This window comes from Enhydra lutris, unplaced genomic scaffold (assembly GCF_002288905.1).
Source record: "Enhydra lutris kenyoni isolate GAN:26980312 unplaced genomic scaffold, ASM228890v2 scaffoldscaffold5, whole genome shotgun sequence".
Classification (NCBI taxonomy): Eukaryota; Metazoa; Chordata; class Mammalia; order Carnivora; family Mustelidae; genus Enhydra; species Enhydra lutris.
In genome coordinates, this window is record NW_019154089.1 from 7,706,718 (window position 1) to 7,719,820 (window position 13,103).

At 39.2% G+C, this 13,103-nt stretch overlaps 1 protein-coding gene across 3 annotated transcripts in view; it reads right to left on the minus strand.

Moving 5' to 3' along the window:
* Positions 1-13,103, minus strand: part of LOC111140866 (RAD50 double strand break repair protein) — a 101,036-nt gene that overhangs the window by 10,903 nt on the left and 77,030 nt on the right. The gene's annotated exons all lie outside the window — the stretch shown is intronic.

A 13,103-nucleotide genomic window follows, 5' to 3' on the forward strand; every position in this document is an offset into this window, starting at 1 on the left:
ATCAAAGTACTGGTACAGGAATCAAGATGAAATAAATTCCCCCTCACCCCTAAAACAGAGGACTTTTAGTCTTTAACTGATATTTCCCATCAGTGGGAAAAGTTTCAATAGTGTTGTAAAGAGGGAAAAATTACATCTCCATCTTTATTCTTATTTTGTTTAACTTCATATTTTTTTAAAGACTCATCTGTATTAGCCAGAGAGTTAAAGAACATGCGCTCATGCGAGAAAGCATGAGCACAAGCGTGTGCGTGCACACATATAAAAACACAAAAGCAGGGGGAGGGGCAGAGGGAGAGGAATTCAAGTAGGTTTCAGGCTGAGCATGGAGCCCAACAGGGTGCTTGATCTCAGGACCCTGAGATTATGACCTGAGCTGAAATCAAGAGTCAGATGTTCAACCCAATGAGCTACCCACGCACCCCATCCATCATCTTTATTATAAACCTCAAAATCCAAATGAATTAAAGGATTAAAAGTCAAAACTATCAGAATAAATTAATTATAAAGAAATAAAAAATAAATAAAACTATCAGTTTTATAATCTTAGGAATGGAAAGCCTTTCTAAGGGAGAAGCCATAAATACGACTTAAAGATTTGCCTACCAAAAAATTAAAAGTCCCTCAAAATACCATAAAGTTAAAGGTCAAATGACAAACTAGGAATAACTATTTGCAAGGTATGAGAAAAGGATTACCACAGAAAATCTATTTAAAAAAAAAGTGGTACAACTCACTATGAAAAAGATAACCTAACAAAAACTGGTAAAGAGATATGAACAATAATTCTCAGAGGAGAAATACAAATAGCCAACATATGAAATTATATTTAACCTCACTAGTAAACAAGGAAATATAATCCAAGTGAGAACATTTTCTGTGCAATGGACTGGCAAAAATTAAAAAGGTTGATAATATGAAATGCAGTCATGGAGAAATGGGTATTCTCACACACACTGGTGGAAACACAAATTTTTGTCTTAGGAAGCCATTTTGGCACTAACAAGTTAAAAATGCTCATACCCTCTGTCCTAGTAACTCTGTTTCTAAGAAGCTATCTATTGGTCTATCTGCCCAAGCATGCAAAGACTTTTGTTGTAGCATTATCTATAGCATCAAACATTTAAAAACTTTCTAATATGTCCATTGGTGGTTAAATCAAGCAGGTTACATCCATTTCACAGAATATTACGTAGCCATTAAAAATAAAGACAAACTTACATACATAAAAAGATTTTCATCACATGTTCAGGGACAAAATAAAAATACCTATAGTGTGATACTATTCACATAAAACAAAGACCTATTTGTGTGTACATAACATCCAAAAAGTACTGTGAGGGAAATGACAATGTCATCACCCTAATATTAAGTGTTCAATAAATTCTAGTCATTCTCATGGAAATGAACCCAAGTCTAATATGAACTGTGTTCTATAATTTACACAGTAATGGAAAACAGGAAAGCATCAATGAAATACAAGGCTAAGTGGTACAAGTGGTACAAATATCATGAAGGAAGGAAAAATGACATCATTTGGAAAGGGCTTCATCAAGGTAACATTCCACAGGGGGAGAAGGATCACAGGAAAATATGAGGTGTCTTAAGGGAACAAAATGGTTCAGCTTGGTTACAACACACTGAATAGTGAGAGACAAAATGAGAAAGACCAGATGTGGAGAGTGTTTCTTAGTATCAGAAGTGAATAGGGACTACCACCTTTAGGAAAATAAACCTGGTACAAGTATACTGGGTGGGAAGGGACCTTTTGTGTGGAACCCTGAGTGAGCTGACAGAGGTCCAAAAATTAACTTCACAACACACCTTGTAGCCCTTGGACTTTATAGATAATGAATATTTAAGAATGACCTTGAAAATCCATGACGTGTAGTAACTATCCTTCTGCTCAAAGACGAAATACAGACGATGATCTTACGGACTGGAAACTGTTGCGGCTCAGTGGTCATCTGAGTAGTTGCATCAGCCCCACCATGTGCCTGAAGTGTGTATGTCACTCAGTTATGTTTATTCTCACTCTTGTGAAAAGTGACTCCCAGAAGAAAGTGAAAATGTCCAAGATCTAAGACAGCAGTGGTTTATAAAATTTAGTCTTATATTTAAATACTCTTTTGCATGTAGAAAGAGTTCCTTAAAAATTTCAATAATGGGGGCGCCTGGGTGTCTCCGTGGGTTAAGCCTCTGCCTTCGGCTTGGGTCATGGTCCCAGGGTCCTGGAATGGAGCCCCGCATCGGGCTCTCTGCTCCGCGGGGAGCCTGCTTCCTCCCCTCTCTCTCTGCCAGCCTCTCTGCCTACTTGTGATCTCTCTGTGTCAAATAAATAATAAAATCTTAAAAAAAATTTTCAATAATAATCAGTTGCATTTTAGGAGGACAAAATGATGCCTTTAGTGGTATTTGTATTTTGATGTTCTATCAAAGTCCTAAAATGTGATCCTCACACGACAAAGACTTAACACATTATTTAAACCCATAGAATGTAAAATACCAAGAGTGAACAAAATGTAAACTACAGATCTGGGGTGATCTACTGAGGGATAGTGATAGGGAGTGGGGTGGGGGGAGGCTATGGTTGTGGCTGTAGAGATGGGTAGGGAGGGAGAGGGGACGGGGATATGGCAAATCTCTGTACTTTCTGCTCAGTTTTGCTATGGACCTAAAACTGCTTTAAAATAGTATATTTAGGGGCGCCTGGGTGGCTCAGTGGGTTAAAGCCTCTGCTTCGGCTCAGGTCATGATCTCGGGGTCCTGGGATCAAGCCCCGCATCGGGCTCTCTGCTCGGCAGGGAGCCTGCTTCCTCCTGTCTCTCTCTGCCTACTTGTGATCTCTGTCAAATAAATAAATAAAATCTTTAAAAAAATAAATAAAATAGTGTATTTAAAAAGAGAGAGAGAAAGAGATCTATGCAAACAGAGCACAAGGGCTGTTTCCATCCATGTCTCTCATCCTTTACATGCCAGGCTGACTGTACTGTCCTTCAGCACCTCTTTGCACCATGGCTTCTGCCCCAACAAGGAGATAATTTTCCATTTTGTTCTAAGTTGTCCAACTGACTCCTATACTTGCCCCCTACTCTTGGACCTTTAATAAAAAGCTTCTGCAAGCCTCTGAGTTACTGTCTTCCTAAGTATACATGGGTTCCACCTTGATGTCACAAATGAAGCTTGTCAGGCCTCCCCAGGACAGTAGTTCAGGGTTTTTGCTGCTTCTCTGAGTCCTATTTTTAAATGATTCTGGGACTCAGCCATTAGCAGAGAACTGAACACCTGAAAGGGAGTCATTCCAGAGCAGGTACCTAAGGGGTTGGAAAAATATCCCCTAAATAGACCAAAACCTTGCTGTCAGGAAAATGCCTTTCCTGCCTTCGTTATTTAAACCATAACCAGGACTCAAATACTGAGATAGAAAACCACCACTCTGCAAAATTTGAAGTGATGCTCAAAATCCAAGGAGCACATAAAATAGCAAGTGTAAGTGGGTTTTCCCCCCTATCCTCAGCTATTTCACTAAATAAAACATTAAGTCAAAGGGTCAAATACATGAGTCTTATTAATAAAAAAAATTAGTTCATAATTATGGTAAAAACTACTAAGTTAGTGAAAACTTACCAAGTTGGAAAAAAGCATTAAGATTATACTTGCAAAAGACATTTCCCAACATTAGCCTCATCCTTGTATTTAAAGGTGTGCATTCTCATGGAAATTTTCAGATATATAAATTGCTTAAAAAAAAAAAAGCAAAACAAAAAACTGGCTAGGACCACAGCTATTTGTGATCACAGTGGATACTCTTCCCTACTGCTCTAGTACTTACTGCTATGACAACTTTCTGTCTCCCTATATTTAGGTCAACGGAAGCACTCTTCTACAAGGGAATGATGAGTGTCACGTTCTACTGAGTATCATGTTCCAAACTAACAGGGACGTTCACTACTTAGCAAAACTCAAAATCCATCATTTACCAAACTGAAGTCATACATTTAATAGAAAAATGACCTCTTTTTCTAGACGCAACCCTTAAAGACTATTAAACTCATTTCCCAAAATGCTTAAAACTACTGGCCACACACTTAAATATCAGCTTTTAAAATTCAGGCAGTGGTTAAACTACTGTTCAAAGACATTTGGTTAAAGAACTCTGCAGTGAGTGAGAAATGAGAAACCAGCTATCTTTTGGTTTTGCTTGATGCTAGTGAGGCTGCTGATGTGGAACTGTACTGTATTCACGGTGAGGGCAAGAATGGTGGCTGTGAGATGAGCCCTGGATCAATCCCTCATCTCTAAGCTCTCCTCCAGTACAAGGACCCAGACTCTGGACAGATTCACAGAGCTGGCTGCCTTGGCTGCAAAACTGTGTTATGTGTTTTCACTGAGTTTCAGAAGAAGTGTGACTTAACATGCAACATTCTGTACTTGGGGGGAAAGGACAGGGGAAAACTTGGGGCATAGGATAGAACACTGTACTCTTGAGTGATACATTCCAAAAATCACGGGACACCTGGGTGGCTCAGTTGGTTAAGCATCTGCTTTTGGCTCAGATCACGATCCTGGGGTGGAGACCTGCACTGGGCTCCCTGCTCAGCAGGGAATCTGCTTCTCCCTTTCCCTTCCCCTGCTCAAGCCCCTCCTTCTCCCAAATAAATAAAATCTTTAAAAAAATCGTTTAATTGAAGCCTTCTTTTTAGAGGAGCAAGGGGTTTACCATATTCTAAATGGTATAGTTTTCTTCCCTTCTCATCTAGTATGAGTGTCTCTGACCACTGGCAAGCTTATAATCAGTGATGTTTTTGATGATTACTAATAACAGATGGTATCGGCTTTTCTTGAAAATGCACTGCTAGTTTCCTGTGTTACCCTAAATAGATAGCTGAATGCAACAATTACACTGATTGCATGCTTCATTCTAAGAGGTGAAACAATGAGGGAAATTTTGGACCTTTCTTCTAGGTGAGAAGGCAAATTTAAGGCTCACAATATCAACCTTAAGAAGGCCACCATTTGCTAGCACAAGCCCACAAAGACTCAATTTTGGGGAAATCTGTACCACTTCTTTTTTTCTCATTTAGAAGAATCCATCTGATTACTAGATAACAGAACTCAGTAAACAGCCTGCCTTTGTTCCTTAGGCAAGCTTAAATTGCTGGAAAGCACCTCTGCACCTCCCCGCCCCCACAAACTCCTCCTGACTGGCCCCATCAAGCCCCCTCACACCCCCTCACTCTGCTCAGTATGATGGCTCTGACACTGAGGTATTTTTCTCTACTGAAGTGCCCTTTGTTCCTTATTCAAGACCAAGGTCAAATACAGACTATGGAGTACCTACCATGGGCTCCCCTATTGGACCATTAGCAGTTTACAGTAGGGACAGGGTATGATATTCCTGTCTTCCCAGAGCCCGACAAGAAAACACTAACAGGGCTTTTTGAATGAACATGTGCCTAATAGAGGGAATTTCTCTTCTTCCTGCTGTCAAGGCGTCTTGGGGTATGCAGGGATAGCTGGAGGGGTCCTAGATGTAGTTTTCTATTCAGTTAACACATATGAAACCCCAAGTCTGCAGATCAATGTACTATGAGGAGGAGTTACCTTGTAGCAGAATACATGCAAGTAAAATTTTTTAAAAGACCAACCTACCTACCTTGGCCCCACAGTCCCCTCTGCCTATCACCCCACTTTTCAGCTCCCCTTCATAGAACTTAAGAACTATCTCTACTCACTGTCTCCACTTCTTAGCCCCATTCTCTCCTCATCCAACTCCAAAGCTTCAGTTTAAACCATGCCATTGAGATTGCTCATTAAAATCATTAATGCCTCCATCTGGCAAATTCAAGGGTCACTTCAGAGTCCTCATCTCATCTGACCTCTCAATAACACCAGATTCTTGAAATAACTTGTTTCACTCAGTTTTCAAGATACCATAACTTTTACATGTTTTTCCTACTTCATCAGCTATCTACAGTTGTGTCACGTAACCTCTCTCTGCGGCTTTAAATACTATATACATGCTGATGATCCCCAAATTTATCTTCTCAATTCTAGATTACACACCTAACTGCTTGAAATGCCTAGAGGTGCCTTACATTTAAACTGTCTAAAACAAAACTCTAGATTTTCCCCTCCCAAATCCTGCCATTTCAGGGAATGGCGATTTGCTCCCCCAACATCCTGTTGCTCAAGTAAAAGTATGTAGGAACAATCTCTGATTTTGTTCTTTCCTCTTCCTCACCTATATTCAATTCAGAAAGAAGGCCAGTCAACTCCATATGCAAAACAAGTCCTGAGTCCATCCACTTCTCTCCATTTCCACTGCTACCTCCCTAGTCCAGTCAATCACCATTTCTTGGATTTTGAAAACAGCTTCCTATCTCCTTGTTTCTACCTTTGCCCCTCTACAATCCATTCTCCAAACAGGAACCAGTGCAGTTTCTTCAAACTATGAATCAGATTATATCACTTCCTTGCTTCAAACCCTTGGGACTTTCTATCAAACACAGAATAGTATCAAATTGTTTACCAAGGCCACAAGGGCACCCACATACTCTGGAACCACCTGTTTCTGACCTCATTACCTTGCTTGCTATATTCTAGCTATGCTACCCTTCTTAGTCCTTGAACCCCTTCTGTTCGAATTGGTCTTGGGGCCTATGCATTGCTGGTCTATCCACCTGGAAGGCTTGCATCTCTGCTTTCTGTGAGTATGTTGCTCCCTCTCAACAATCAGATCTCAGTATAAATGACACATTCTCAGAGAAGATCCTGACTTAGAAAAAAGCTTAAAGTAGCCCCTCAATTACTCCCATCACCAAAGTTAATTTTCCCTGGATAATCCTAGACAGCCTTCTTAACCTTTTTGATAAATACTTGACCTTTACAAGGTAGATGCAAGAATTCAATTAGATTATGGGTAACAAACAATAAGTATTCAATCAATATTAACATCCTCTCTGTACAGCTCCCACCCTTTAAAATAGTCTCAAAGAATGTTTTTTATTTTATTTTTTTAAATTTACTTATTTGTCAGAGAGAGTGAACACAAGCAGACAGAGTGGCAGGCAGAGGCAGAGGGAGAAGCAGGCTCCCCGATGAACAAGAAGCCCAATGCGGGACTCGATCCCAGGACCCCGGGGTCATGACCTGAGCCGAAGGCAGCCGCTTAACCAACTGAGCCACCCAAGCGTCCCTCAAAGAATGTTTAAATAAAAACAGAAACTTACATTTTCTCATTAGTAAAGTTCCTTAGTACTAGTAAGGAATAGAGAGTTTAAGAATTTATATTAAAGAATGGAACATGACAAAGAAAGCTGGACTAAATGGCCTCTGAGTTTCCCTTACAACTTTGGCTCAATGGTGACTATAATTGACTTAAAAAAAAAAAAAAAAAAAAAAAAAAAAAAAAGAAAGCTTTCCAGGGCACCTGGGTGGCTCAGTTGTTAGGCGTCTGCCTTTGGCTCAGGTCATTATCCCAGGGTTCTGGGATTGAGCCCCACATTGGGCTCCCTGCTCAGCAGGAAGCCTGCTTCTCCCTCTCCCACCCTCCCTGCTTCTGTTCCCTCTCTCGCTGAGTCTCTGTCAAACAAATAAATAAAATATTAAAAAAAAAAAAAAAAATAAGATTTCCATTTTATAGAAAAGGAACTGAATCCCAGGGCATTTAAACAATTTGCTAGCTGTCAACAATGATATTTGAATTCAAATACTCTCCAGAGAAAATACTTTTAACTGCGCATTATGGATTTTTGAGGCTTCAAAAAGTAGAACTTACCAACTTTTACAAAAACATTTCCCACTTTGTAAGAATTCATTTTTCGTAACAACCAATGTAAGTTATTCTTCTCTATACAGTAAGTTTTTAATGACAGAATCTCTTTTGATTCTTGTCTCTTAAGATAAACTTGCCTTACTAGAAGTGGGTCTCCTATTCCTTAGTGCTTAAAAAAGTTTGCTAAGTTTATTGGGTACACAACATCTATTGCTGAAGAACTAAAAAAATAAAGCCTCCTAAAGGCATCTATGAGATAGCTGGAAGGACTAAAAAGAATTATGAAAGGCAAAAAGGGGAGGAAAGAAAGACAGTATCTGTACATAGAGTCTACTGGGTAAGGATTTTTAAATAATGTCTTGCTAATGTTGTTTCAAAACCTTAAATTTCAACACTTTAAACCATTGGGTCTATAAACTTTGTGGGTTTCAACATTCACAAAGGTTAAAAAATAAGAGTTTCTTACTTGGTGCATGCATAGATTTCCATGAGCCAGGAAGCTGCGTAATGTTAATTTATTCACTCACTAAGAAACAGGATAGAAGATGTATCCATGGAATAACCCCCTAACAGTCATTCTGGAACTCTAACTTAATCCAAAATCTTAGCAGTATTAATTTAAAAAAATGACTAACATAATGGGCTCATTCAGTTTTCAGAGTAAATGAATCCAACTTGTCTTAAAATATGAGCTTTCCCAAACTTGTATATTCCAAAGTTATGACTAGGTGATTCTGGGGCCACCTGTATTTTCATCATTAACTAAAATAATCCTCATAGTGAAAGCAGGGTCCTCCTGCCTTCCTGAGCCCTGTGATCTGAATGCCACTGCTTAAGGCTGGTCGGTTGAGTATGTACTTCCTGACCAGAAAACAACTTAAAAAAGAACCTGTCTATGAGGAGGACATTTTCCTTTTCAGAAAACAAAAACAAACAAACAAAACCTCAGGTAACTGGTAAATCTCCTGCCACAAACGCCTAGGAACATGATAAAGATTTTTAACAAAAAGTATTTTACATTCACAGTTGCATTCGTAAGAAATAAAGGAAAATCCCTATGTGATGGAAATAAAAGACTGAAAACCAGCACGGTCAGTGTGTGATCTGATACTGCAGCTGAATTTGGTTATTATTTTCATAAACTTAAAATTGGGTACTATCAACCAGGACAGAACATGAGGCACAGGACCCAAGTGAGGCACAGAGTTAGAACGGACTCCCAACACAAAAGCTGAGACTCTTTAAGAGCTGTATCATCAACCTTCAGTGAAAAAATGGAAAAGTAGTAAGTTGAATATTCCAACTCCTGGGCAAATGACTTACATGGATGGGTTTAAGGTTCAGTGTTTTATTACTGGTATACTTCAGACTGAACTGAAAAATTAACATAAAAACTGGACCCAGAGCAGTGTATCCCTGGAGCTCCTAGCAGATCAGTATCAAAACTGTTATGTGGAAGGACATTCACACAAAAAGGTTACAAGAGTCTCACAGAAAAACAAAAAAAGCACCAGGAAAGATAAAGTTACAATTAAGCGTTACATAAAACAAAAAATAATTCAATAGGGATTAGAATTAGCACAAACAATAGCAAGAAATAGACTCCTGTGAAATAAAAAAATGGTAACGTAAGAGCATAAAATATGAATATTTGAATATAGACATAAAAGAAATTGAAATCCTAAGGACAAAATAGGAAAAAACAATTTATGTAAAAAGAAAAAATAGAACTTACAGAAATGAGAAGTTAAAAAACAAAAAAAAAAAAGGCAACTGTTAATAGGCAGGATGAACAGCAGCTAAAGACCTGGAAAATATTTATGAGGAAGCCAACTAGTTTATTACCAGTATGTGCATGCCTATGGAGGAAGGAATGAAAAGGCTTATTTATGTCTGATGAGAAATGAAGGGAGGAGAATAAAGAGAATTAAGGAAAGGATAATATCTGAAAAGATAATATAAGAGAATTTCCTAATAGTGATGAAAGCTGTCAATCCTCAGATCAATGAACAGTACCTGAACAAAAGAACTGAAAACAGATCTATCTCTAGATGCACCCACAAAAAATGCAGGAAGATGAAGATAAAGAAAAATCTTAGGAGAACCAGAAAACAAAGGCATATTACTCTAAAGGAATAATTAGAATGATTTTTCAGCAGCAACAGGAGTCAGGAGAAAATGGACTATTTTCAAAGTGCTAAAAGGAAAAAAAAAAAACCCTCTCGATCTAGAACTCTTGTGCCTAGCTAAACTACAAGATTGAGAGCAAAGACTTTTCTATGACTGAAAGAGACTTCACTACTAATAATTCTACACTAAAAAAATTAGTAAGGGCTGTAACTTGGGAGTGGGGAAGGGAAACAAAACCTAAGGAAACAAAGAGTACGATTTTTTAAAAAACTGGTAAACAGGAGTGTTTATCCAAATAGCACCAAGGATGAAACCAGTGTAGTAATTATGACTAATTTGAGATGGTATAAAAACACTGAGAAACTAAAGTACTAGACAACAGAAACACAGCAGACAAGATCATTTGTATTCAGGAAGAAGATCAAACAATTCACAGTAGAACCATGATTTTAAAAATTTGATGTTCATCAGAATCACCAAGAAGTTTTTTTTTTTTAAATTTTAAAAGATTATTTATTTATTTGACAGAGATCACAAGTAGGCGGAGAGGCAAGCAGAGAGAGAGAGAGGAGGAAGCAGGCTCCCCGCCAAGCAGAGAGCCCGATGCGGGGCTCCATCCCAGGACCCTGAGACCATGACCGGAGCAGAAGGCAGAGGCCTTAAACCACTGAGCCACCCGGGCGCCCCCTCCAAGAAGTTTTGTTAGAACACTCCTGCTGGGCCTTGTCCCTCAACATTTCTGATCCAACGGTCTGAAGTGGAGGCTAAGAATTTGCATTTCAAACAAGTTACAAGGTGATGCTGATAACGTTGCTCCAGGACCTCTTTAAGAATCAACACATTTGATTTTAAGTCAAATACACGAATTAAAAATTTAAAGCGGGGGGGTGGGGAGTGAGGGGGGTGGTAATCTGAATGGCTCAGTTGGTTAAGTGGCCACCTCTTGATTTTAGTTCAGGTCATGGTCTCAGGGTTGTGAGACTGAGCCCCATGTCTGGCTCTACGCCTGGCAAGCCTGCTTGAGATTCCCTCCCCCTCCCTCTCCCTACCTCTCCCTTACTCTCTTAACAAAAACAGCAAAAAAAGGTAAATAACCAAATAACTAAAGGAGACTACATAATTTATAACCCAAAGAAGGGGAAGAGGAATAAACAACAATAAATCAACCCCAGAGAAGACAGGTAAGTTGAGAAAAAGGAAACAGAACTAAATACAACTGTATTATCAATTAAAATGAATTAAAAGGGCAGCTTTTTTTTTTTTTTTTTAAAGATTTTGTTTATTTATTTGACATACAGAGATCACAAGTAGGCAGAGAGGCAGGCAGGGACAGAGAGAGGGGGAAGCAGGCTCCCCATCAAGTGGAGAGCCTGATGTGGGGCTTGATTCCAGGACTCTGGGATCATGACCTGAGCCGAAGGTAGAGGCTTTAACCCACTGAGCCACCCAAGTGCCCCAAAAGGGCAGTTTTAAAAATCAAAGATGATCAGACCGAATAAAAAAACAAAATTCTGCTTTGTTCAATATATCATAAGATTGTAATAATTAAGAACAGTCTCAGAGGGGCGCCTGGGTGGCTCAGTGGGTTAAGCCGCTGCCTTCGGCTCGGGTCATGATCTCAGGGTCCTGGGATCGAGCCCCGCATCGAGCTCTCTGCTCGGCAGGGAGCCTGCTTCCTCCTCTCTCTCTGCCTGCCTCTCTGCCTGCTTGTGATCTCTGTCTGTCAAATAAATAAATTAAAAAAAAATTATAAAAAAAAAAAAACAGTCTCAGAAATGGCAGAGTTAGACTAAGTGACTAGTGACATAGAACAGAAAATCTAGAACCAACTTGTACACAAAGGGAATTCTGATATATAACAGAAATAACACTGCAGATCATTAAGAAAAGGATTAGCTACTCAAGAACGAGAGCCAGGATGGCTGGTTATCCAGGGAAAAATGAAACTGGATTCCCACCTCACAATGTATGTAGAATTCAATTTAGGATTTTGGATTAAATACTTACTTGTATGTACTTAAATGTAAAAAGCAAAGCTAAAACTTTTAGAAGAAAAAACAGCAGTAGAGGGGCGCCTGGGTGGCTCAGTCGGTTAAGCACCTGCCTTCAGCTTAGGTCATGATCCCCGAGTCCTGGGACTGAGCCCTGCATAGGACTCCCTGCTCCGCGGGAAGCCTGCATCTCCCTCTCCTACTCCCCTTGCTTGTGTTCCCTCTCACTGTGTCTCTCTCTGTCAAGTAAATAAAATCTTAAAAAACAAAAACAAAAACAAAAACAAAACGGCAGTAGAAAAGGATTTCTTAAGACACGAAAGCTAATTAGACAAGATTTGTAAATTCAACTACCTTAAAATCACATCTGCTCAATAAAAGACTAACAAAGTGGAAAGAAACATAAAATGCTTGAGAAGATACTTATAATACATGTAACTAAAAAAGAATTAGGATGCAGAAGAGATAAAGAACACAGGCAGATCAGTACCACCACCAATAAGACATTAAAAATGGATGAAAGACACCAATGCTTCAAGGAAGAAAAACAAGATTAAATATGAAAAGATGTTTATAGAATCATTAGAAATCAGGGGACTACCGATGAAGACAACAATGGTTTACCACTGTACACCCACCAGATTCACAAAAATTAAGAATATGAGGAATCTGAAAGGCAGGGCTGGGGGTAGTGGGGTAGGGAGGGGAAAAAAAATGAAAAGATGGGATTGGGAGGGAGACAAACCATAAGAAACTCTTAATCTCAGGAAACAAACTGAGGGTTGCTGGGGGGTAAGGGGGTAGGGATAGGGTGGCTGGGTTATGGACATTGGGGAGGGTATGTACTATGGTAAATGCTGTGAATTGTGTAAGACTGATGATTCACAGACCCGTACCCCCGGGGCAAATAATACATTACATGTTAATTAAAAAAAAAAGAGAGAGAGAGAGAGAAACTGACAAAATCAGTGTCAGAGGATACATGAGAAAAAAATCTTTACATTCTGCTAGCAGTGCAGATTAGTAAGACTACCTTGGAAGACAATTTAATATTACTTTGTAAAATTGAGTGCAAAAGGTTTTACTTATACATACAACCTAGAGAATCTCTTACACCTTTGCTCCAGAAGACCTCACAAGAGTATTCCTAGCAGCAAAGATTGTATTAGTAAAGACCATATACCATGCAGTATGGTATATTCCCA